The sequence below is a fragment of the Mus musculus genome, chromosome 10, assembly GCF_000001635.26.
Source record: "Mus musculus strain C57BL/6J chromosome 10, GRCm38.p6 C57BL/6J".
In the NCBI taxonomy this organism is placed as follows: Eukaryota; Metazoa; Chordata; class Mammalia; order Rodentia; family Muridae; genus Mus; species Mus musculus.
Window position 1 is genome coordinate 118501676 of NC_000076.6, and position 10074 is coordinate 118511749.

The following is a 10074-nucleotide window of genomic DNA, read 5'->3' on the forward strand; positions in this document are numbered from 1 at the left end:
TTGGTAGAACTGGGGAACTGGGGGCTGTTGCCCAGCTTCCTAGGACTGGGCAACTGGCGGCCACACAGCCCAGAATAGTAAGCTTTCTAACCTAAACACACGGCCCTGCATGTCTCTGGCTTCTTAAACATGAAACCATAAGCATGTAAGACTGAGTCTGTCAGCCCAGCCCATAAGCCTGTGGCAGTCAAGGGTGCAGGACTATAAATACTGCTTTTCTGTTATGATTTTCATTCAAGTAGAACAAAATAACCCCACCCTACTCACTGGCGTGAGCAGATACAAAAACTGTTGAATGACTCAATTAATTGAATGACTCCAACATTTAAGAGTATATCATAATGAATAGTATCAGACATGTCTTAAAATTCAATTTATTATAAAGTTTTAAACTGTTCATTGAACATCATTAATTCAAAGTGGTACTAAAAGTTACAAACCTCACATGGACAGAATATTGATTTCATAGATTATGCTGTCGTCTTGTGTGCTACTTTTATAGGAAAAGCCTCTGCCATTTCTCATGGAACAAGCGAGATCCCCACATCCTAACAGACAATTGGGACAAACAAGGGATTTCAGAATGAGACTGTGAACACTGTGTCCCCAGATCCCAGCCAGTGAAGTCAGAGTAATGATTCCTATGGTGTGGAGAAAGCTGCACAGCAGGAAGTGTCCATGGGATGGACCTGGAGAAGAAAGAAGGCGAGAGGCATCTTTAGCTTGTTGGAATCCCTGCTCCCAGCTTTTCCTGGGCTTCTGACCCAGCCTTGACCCTTGACCTTCCCTCACTTGTTCTAGCTGTCTTTGATGTGGCCACCTGATAACACGTGTTTGCTAACATGTATTGGGGTTTGAAGTGAATGCACATGCAACAGGGTAGAGGAGGGAGACCTGGAACAAGAGTTACTGAAGCTGGAGCATGTCCGCGGCTGATGGCTGGACGTCAGCAAGTGGAAGAAACATGATCTCATTGTGTAGAATAGTGTGCCCGGCCAGCACACGGGTACTGTTAGAAAAGAATGGGAGAATATTTGACAGATTATGGGGATCTCAAGGTGGTAAGGCTTCGAGGACTCCTGTTTTACCCCTTTACCATGTGATTCAAAGCTTCTACACTGAAAATATAAAGACAATAAATCTTCGTAAGTGTAAAATAATAAGTTCCCTTTGCCTACATTATTATTCTGATATGTATCGTATACACCAATATATATGTGTCTACCTATCTATCTATCTATCTATCTATCTAACTATAGATACATTATATGTCAGAGAGAAATGGAAGCATTTAACAAAAGTTTTTTGAGACGATCCTTTGGCTTTGGTAGGCTACCTACCCACCATACATGCCCCTTTCCCACCTTGACCTAACTAACTAATACATTTAAAGGGCAATCCCAACACACGTTCTCTGGCTTGGTTCACTTCCATTCAATCCTCTCTGTACCTTTTAGAGCAAATGCCTATAAAAGGTTTTCTTATAATTAATGGAATTGGATTTTTTTAATGTTTTGGTTTAAGCATTCAATAGGAAATACCCAAAAAGTGAAAAACCATATTAATTTTGCAAAGGATCTAAAGTATGATGGACCTATCCACACACACACACACACACACACACACCCCAAAGAAAACCTGAAAAACACACAGAAATACGTGAAAACACAAGTACTCATGCAAGATAGTGAATGCCCAACACCAGGTCAAAACCTGGCCTTCGGAAGGGGAGGCAGCCATGTTGGCTGGGGGCAGAGAGCAACTTTGTGAAAGACGTTATAGGTGAGCAGGAAAGATAATAAACATTCAAAATCACTGGGGTGTGGGGCTATCTAGAGAAGCACAGACTTTCTTTTTACTTATTTTATTTGGTAAATTTATTGTTTTTAAAAATTGTTTTATTTATTTACATTCCAAATGTTGCTCCCCTTTCCTGGGGGCCCCCCTCCAAGAGTTCTCTATCCCATCCACTCCCCTTTGCCTCAGAGAGGGTGCTTTCCCCCACCCTTACACCCTCCCACTCCCCTCACTCCCCCCCCACCCCCCATCCGCCTTCCATGGCTTTGACATTTAAAGGACAGTAAGTAGATTGACCCTGAGAGAGTCAAAAAAGTTTGGATACTCTTTGGTCAAGATATTACTTTATGGTCCAGAATTATCCCAAGATTGCATGTTATAACTTTAGGCTTCTGTAATGACCAGCTGATGGCTTCTACTGTGGTTTGAGAAGGATGATAAGATAATGTTTGGCAAGGGACACCACGATGGATGAGTAATGTCAGCCCTAGGTGTGAGTGAATGGTGCACACCTTTGACCTCAGCACTCTGGAAGTAGAGACAGTGGCTCTCTGTGAGTTTGAGGCAAGCCTGGAATATGGAGCAAGTTCCAGGTCAGCCAGGGCTACACAGGGAAACCCTGTCTCAAAAAATAAAATAAAATAAAATAAAATAAAAATAAAAAATAAAAAGAAAGAAAAAAAAAAGAAAAGAAAAAAACAAGCAAAAACAGCCCCTCTCCAAAAAAACCGCAAAACCTAGCCAACAACAACAACAACAAACCCAACAAACAAAAAAAATCCAAGCCAACCAACCAACCAAATAACCCCCCAAACCAAACAACAACAAAAACAACCCCCCCCAATTTAAAAATAAGCAATGACATCACTAGGGAGGGGCAGCTGCTCCCTAGGGATGATGCAGGGAGCTGAGACATGTCCTGTGTTGTGTTCTCATTCTGTTTGTCCCTTTATTTAGATCTTTAACTCATTTCTTCTAACAATGATAACAAAGCACACTTTTAGCTTCTCTCATGGCAACCTCAATAGATAAGAGTATAGAGTCTTCTTCTTCTTCTTCTTCTTCTTCTTCTTCTTCTTCTTCTTCTTCTTCTCCTTCTCCTTCTCCTTCTCCTTCTCCTTCTCCTTCTCCTTCTCCTTCTCCTTCTCCTTCTCCTTCTCCTTCTCCTTCTCCTTCTCCTTCTCCTTCTCCTTCTCCTTCTTCCTCTTCCTCTTCCTCTTCCTCTTCCTCTTCCTCTTCCTCTTCCTCTTCCTCTTCCTCTTCCTCTTCCTCTTCCTCTTCCTCTTCCTCTTCCTCTTCTTCTTCTTCTTCTTCTTCTTCTTCTTCTTCTTCTTCTTCTTCTTCCCCTTCTCTTCCTCTTGTTCCCCCTCCTCCTCCTTCTCCCCCTCCCCTTCCCCCTCTTCCTTCATTCCTCTTATTTTTGTGGTACATTTCTGTTGTACCGAGTAGCTATGGTTTGTTTTCACTCTTACGTAATGTATTCTGAAAGCAGGCAAGCAGCCAGCTGACATTGCACTCCTATGATCTGTCAATGGTGAGGCTTCTGACTATTCCTAGGGAGTTTTGCTGCAGGGCAAGTATATGCTAATTATGCTAAATAAGGATGTAGAGCATTGTGTCTGTTGGGGGGGGGCGGGGTGTTTCTGATCAACACACATACCTTGGCATTCCCATGTCTTCCTTCGGCTTGTGTGCTGTTAGTGAGTGGGAGCAGGCCTCTGGTGCTTCATAGAGAAAGGCAGGGTATGAGCAGCCTTCCCTTTTAGTAACAGAATTTGTGCCGTTTTGTAAGGTGAATTATCTCTCTTCCTAATTGACTTTCCCTGCTCTTGCTCTCCTGGTCAGTCTTTTAGTATCATCAAGATAAGTTTTTTTGTATAATTTTCTGGAATTTAGTTCTCTGGGGGGTCTCCTTCTATCAAATCTGATCCATATTACTCTGGAAGGTGTACAGACACTAATCACCTTTTCTAAAAAAGCAAAGACAAAACTTTTCACCCAAATCAGCATATCCTTGAGCCAATAGCCAGAGAAACCTTTATATTGACCTCTGTCCCAGAGGAACAGTGGGTGCCTATTCTTAGGCTGGAGGTAAAAAAAGTAATTCAATTCATCTAGCAAAAGCCACTGTTGTATGACTGCCTACAAAGAGGCAACGATCTCTTTTATAGGACACATTTGAAACAAAAGAATGGACAGTTACTAAAATCTGGTTCGGGCCCAAGCCAAAAGTTTCAGGGCTCCGTGACCTTGCTTTTAAGTTATTGGCATTATTCTCTCTAACGTGAACCTGGACAAGGTACCTCATAAACTATCTTTAATTTCATTTACAGGAAGAATTCATTACGATAAGAGATGTAAGGGCTGAGGAGATGGCTCTGTGGTTAAGGACACTTGCTGTTCTTGCTGAGGACCTGGGTTCAGTTCCCTGCATCCACGTGGCAGCTCACATGCATTCATGACTCCAGTTCCAGGGTATCTGCCACCATTCCTGGCTAAGCATACATGTATCCCACATGCATGCATGTAGCAAACACTCATATGCACATAAAATGTTTTAAAATAGAAGATATATAAGCAAACCAAATCATATCATATTTAATTTTTAAATATTACTTAATTTAAAAAAATTATGTAACCTATAAATGTAGTTGTAAATCAGATAGATCCTTTCAAGATCCTAACTCTGAATTGTGGTCGTTGTGTCTCCCAATGGCCAGACTGGCTGTGTGGTTAAACATCCTCAAAGCTTCAGTTGAGTTTTTCTGCTGTATCAGAAACCCAGGCTGGTGCTTTCCCAGGGAATTTCTCCATTGCCCTCGCACTCCCCGCCCCCCATGCACACAAACACGCACAGCACAGGCATGCAGCACACACACCAGCACCAGCAGGGTCCCCATTCTCAGAAGGCCCTGACTTCATTAGCATACACTTGCATTGTGGTTTTGATTGATTTCCTGCCTTGTGGGCTTTTGAAAGCATCCTGGGATTCTGCAGAGGAGAGCCTGTCCAGCACAATACTTGACTCACCTCAGAAAGTCTTCACACACACACACACACACACACACACACACACACACACACACAAAGTATTTGAGTATTTGAAAATCTCAAATATAGAACCCAATGGTATGCTAACGTCCCCAGACAGGCTCAGCACAATCTATCTATGGAGTCTCTGAGTCTTTGCCTTGTCTGGCTACATAAACTAAAACAAAACAAAACAAAACAAAAAACAACAACAACAAAAAACAAACAAACAAGCATGCTAGCTCTGGAAGCCACAGAATCATATCTGCGCACAACTTCCTCTCTTGAGAAGTTCACACTCATCCCTTTTCTAAATGAACTTGAACTTTGCTCCAGGCTGACCATCCTGGCATCTCCTCCTGCAGAGTCAGTCAGAATCCTGGGGCTACAGATCAGGGGAAGCTGAGGTGTGGTGTTCGGATGGCACAGGCAGCTGCACCTCCAGAGGCCACTGTTAGGAACAGCGGAGGTGTTGAGATTAGATGCCCTTGGGGTTCATTGTGCAGACTTATGTTTGCTTTATGTGTGAAAATGAAAGATAGAAGCTCAGACTCATTTCCAGAAAATTACTTGATGTTTGGTTGTCTTCAAAAATAATGGGCAAACATTTCCCATGTTTCCAGAATCTTTTCCCCCAAACTCTCCCAGCTACACATAAGGCCTCAAGTCAGGAATGGAAACATATGCCTTCTGCTACCCCGACACTTAGGAGGCTGAGACAGGGAGATGACAAATTCAAGGCCACCCTGGGCTGCATAGTGAGACTCTGACTCAAAAGAAACAATAAAACAAAACAAAACAACAAAACAAAAAACAAACAAAGAAAAATGAAGACCAGATCTATAATAGAACAAACTGAAAAAAAAAAAACATAGTAAGTGGGGCCTATACCCTGTGCCCCTCAAAAGAGGCAGATTTGTCAGAGGCTGGGCCACAGAGTGTGATGTGCTTTCTGTCTGTCCTTAGCTTGATACTTATTTTTGTAACTTGGCTGCCATGCTGTGAGAAACCCCAGGTCACAGGGAGACAGGGCAGCACAGTCCTTAGCCAAGGTCAACTGGACAGACCTCCGGTTCCGCCTTCTCAGAAGTGTGTCTCACAGCCATGCCTGGATCCTTCCTATCAGGGCGCTTGCCCATGTCCTAACTTTCCTGACACTGATTATTGGGGCTATTATAATGACCTCCCTAACTACAGTGTGTAATGTTCCTGGTTCAGCTTCCATGTTGCTTGGCAAGTAGCAGCTTTCTCCTCACCTGCTTTCTCCTTGATATCTGATACGAATCTGTCACTGTGCATGCCTGTAATCATCTCTCTGCTGTCCTCTAGGGGCCAAGAGTCACATTGTTCCACTTGTATCCCTGAGGTGGCAGACAAGAAGTGGGAGAGGCTCACTTCCAGGAAAGAACTATACTGAATGCTGCACAGCATCCATGTCCTCTCTTGCCCAGGACAGTCCAGTGAGGCACTTGTTAGTATTTGCTCCACCTTAAAGATCAGACAGCCAAGTCTGAAAACTGAGTACCTTACCCAAGCAATGCCTCACCCCGTGGAAGGAAGGCAAGGTAGCCTTGTTTAGAGTTTGTGCTGAGTGATTTCTCTTTGGTGGAGTGGGGAAGCGAGGTAGGGTTGGCATCAGGGCAAAATATGTTTATTTGCATAATTTATTTCTCAAGATGGGTTTTACCTTGTATTTTGCTTACACACCAGCTGCCTAACTGGTCTCCGTTGATAGTCTTTTTTCTTCCCAAGCTGTTATTCAGGAGCTAGAGGACATCTTATCATTTTGCCTCTCCTCTATATGGATAAAACTCTAATCAGTGTTATCAAAGGGACAGATTAATTAGTCAGTTAAGCAAATGTGATTCAAATACCCTGACCCTAAAACCGCAATCCCAAGCAGGAGTTTTCGGCCTTGGTGACAGCATGTCATAAACAGTATTTATCTCTGGGCAGCACTGGACTTTTTCCTATTTACCACTGCATCAGTGCTGCAATGAAGAAAGTGGCCTTTATTTTATGAGAGAAGAAATCTCGCTGTATAAAAAAGTGTTGAGGTCTGAAGTCAGGCAATAAAGATGATGGGGGCTTAGGACTGTTATTTCAAGAACTGTGACTCCTGAAATTAAAAGAGCTCCCACAGCCCACCTGAGCTGTGCACTCTTTAACACCACAGAAACTCACGATGTCAAACAGGCAAAGGCTGTCCAAGCTAAATAGAGGTGAATAGAAGATACACTTGCACCTGGCTCTCTGCAAAGACATTCAGGCAGACTGAGAAAGGTCTATGGATCTGCTTTAAAAACAGCACTCTAAGGCATGTGGATGTCTCATGTGAGAGCAGTAGGGACAGTGAAGACAACAGAGAGTGGAGAAGCCAGCACCCCATGCCTGCCAGCCTTTGTAGTCATCCCATACATCCTTCCTTGCCCAGGGCCTTTTCTTCATAACTTTAAAAAAGTGGATTATTTGTAATTTTACATTGTGAACCCAGATCACACTCACTTCTTAGTCCCCTGAAGTCAGCTCTCCTGACCTTTGTGATCCCTTCCCCCCAAAAAAAGAGGAGGAGGAGGAGGAGGAGGAGGAGGAGGAGGAGGAGGAGGAGCAAGAGGAGAAAGAGGAGGAGAAGGAAGAGAAGGAGGAAGAGGAGGAGGAAGAGGAGGAGGAGGGAGAAGAGGAGGAGGAGGAAGAAGAAGGAGAAGAAAAAGAAGAAGGAGAAGAAGAAGAAGAAGAGAAAGAAGATGAAGAAGAAGAAGAGAAAAGAAGAAGAAGAAGAAGAAGAAGAAGAAGAAGAAGAAGAAGAAGAAGAAGAGAAAGAAGATGAAGAAGAAGGAGGAAGAGGAGGAGGAGGAGGAGGAGGAGGAGGAGGAGGAGAAGAAGAAGAAGAAGAAGAAGAAGAAGAAGAAGAAGAAGAAGAAGAAGAAGAAGAAGAAGAAGACGACGACCAAGTTCAATTTGTGCAGTCCATACCCTCACTGGAGCATGGCTAAACTCCCAGTGGCCAGTCCCTTAAAGAAAACTGAGTCCTTTCCTCGCTTGTACCCCAGTTCCCTTTCTTATCTTGGAATTTCTCAACAAAAATCATGTTGTTTTTTTATGGCACATGAAGTAAAAATAAAAATAGTTGACAGTCCCAGAAAACCATCCTTTCTGGCCTTATCCTGGAGGAGGGGAGAATGACTGGACTTCCCAGCCTGGCCTACAGCTTGTTCCTCTGGGGTTTTTATTTTACCCTGGGCACTGCGTGCTGAGGATGGGTGTGGAGAGGGTGTAGCAGCATCAGAGACACCCTTTTCTGGTGGGTGCTTTGGGAAATGGTGTTCTTCCTGGTTATCTCAGTTGTGCTCCTGTTGGCTTGCCTCCTGATTTGCACACACACACACACACACACACACACACACACACACACACACACACACACACACACACACACACACACACACACACACACACACAAAATTCAGTGATTCTACTCCAGGCAGGATGCCACAGAGTGTTGCCACCATGGCGGGCAGAGTATGCGGGAACCTGTTAAACATCACTAACATTGGCTTGTGCATCAATCTTCTAATATTGATCATTTGCAACCTTTGCCAAGTGCTCTTTGAAAACAAATTAGATTTTAGACCTACAGGAGCACCAAATTATTATGATGCTCTCGGCCCCGAGGATGGAACTCTTTCCGGCTCCATCTGCAGCTGTGAATCACTCACAGCTGTAAGTGATTTACCGACATGCCACGCTGGAATATGCCCCACGCGCATTTACCTGCCATGCCATTTCTCCCTCTTCATTTTCAGCCTGAAAAACCCACAGTTATAAATCTCAAGTCTCTTCGCCGGATGTCACCGCTCATCCCTATCTGCCTTCTAGCCTTGGAAGAAAAGGTGATATTTATGGGACAATATAATTATTGCCACTTCTGATCTTGCCTTCTCCATTGTGATATCTGCAAGGAATTAAGGTGGAAGGAGAAAAATACATATGTCCTAGGACGGAAGGTGTAACAGGGAGGTATTGGAAGGATTTGACAGTGACACTTGGAGACAACCAGAGAAGAAAAGACAGTGTCTCTGCCTGGAAAAGGTGGTGCTGTGGGGGATGTTTTAAGGAGGTATCATGAGGACATTGTTTCAGTGTTCCACTATAGTTGAAGACCTCTAGAAGTCTGCTTTGCAAGACAGCTACCAGGATGGGCTGGGAGAGAGTGGTGGGTCATCTCTAAAGATGCCCTTTCTGTCCCGTGGGTGGGTCCCATTTCTTCCATTTACTTCGTTGCGTCTTGTTTTGGACCGCAGAGTCCCAAGGCACCCACTGAGATGCAGAGGCAGTTAATTATCTAGAAGTATTGACGCCTTGGCTATTCAGTCAGGTCCTGTTAGATAGCTTTATGGAGCTGTCTGTCGTTGTGACAGAAGATTTGAAATAAACAACCTAAATGGGATGCGGGTATTTGCAATCGTGGTTTCAGAAGTTTCTTGAACGGTGTTTGGGCTCCATAATTCGGGGCCTGGGGTGAGGTTGAAACATTCTGACAGATGGCACAAGCAGAGCAAAGAATATTCTTTGCGAGGTGGCCAGAAAAGGAGGAGGAAGGATAGAAGGAAAGGAGAGTGGGAGAGAAGGAGGAAGGGAGGAAAGAGCAGAGGGAGACTGGTGAGTGACAGAGAGACAGATGGCAGGGACCAGGGTCCCAATGTACCCACTCAAAGACATGCCCCACTTGACACACTCTCTCCAGCTAGATCCCATCTCCTAAGATTCTGCAGCTTGTCAGTAGACACTAGCTGGGCGTCAAGTCTTCAACATACCCTGTAGCACATTTAAGATTAAGTCATATCAAAAGCTCAGGTTTAGTTACCACCTTTGGTGGGTAGATTTTCTTTTTCATTAGCATCAGCCAGTCGGCAGAATATAATATACTGTATTCTAAATGCTAGAAGCTTACCTCTGTTTAATTAGCATTTTCTTCTATTTGGTCAATTCTGACAGAGCGTTATAGTTTAGATGTATAAAGTGTGAACACATGTGTCCCAGTTGTTTTCGGGATGTCGTCAAACATTGGGAGGCAGCGTCTAACAGGAAGAAGTGAATCTCTGTAAGGTGGGAGTGAAGTTTGTAGCTTGGCCCTCCTTCTCATTCCATTTCTGATTACTTTCCACTGGGGTGTGAACAAGCAGCTGACCATGACCTGCTGTCACAGAGCCAGCCAACTATCTCCACATACCTTCCCCAGTCATGATG

At 43.9% G+C, this 10074-nt stretch overlaps 1 long non-coding RNA gene across 1 annotated transcript in view; it reads right to left on the reverse strand.

Annotated features, from left to right (window-relative positions):
* Nucleotides 1-359: 359 nt before the first annotated feature.
* Nucleotides 360-10074, reverse strand: part of Ifngas1 (Ifng antisense RNA 1) — a 54491-nt gene continuing 44776 nt past the window's right edge. Inside the window, exons 4-5 of the long non-coding RNA NR_104123.1 lie at nt 9779-9905; nt 360-1009 (exon numbers count right to left, since the gene is read on the reverse strand). This is a non-coding gene — a long non-coding RNA (Ifng antisense RNA 1). The remainder of the gene's footprint in view (nt 1010-9778; nt 9906-10074) is intronic.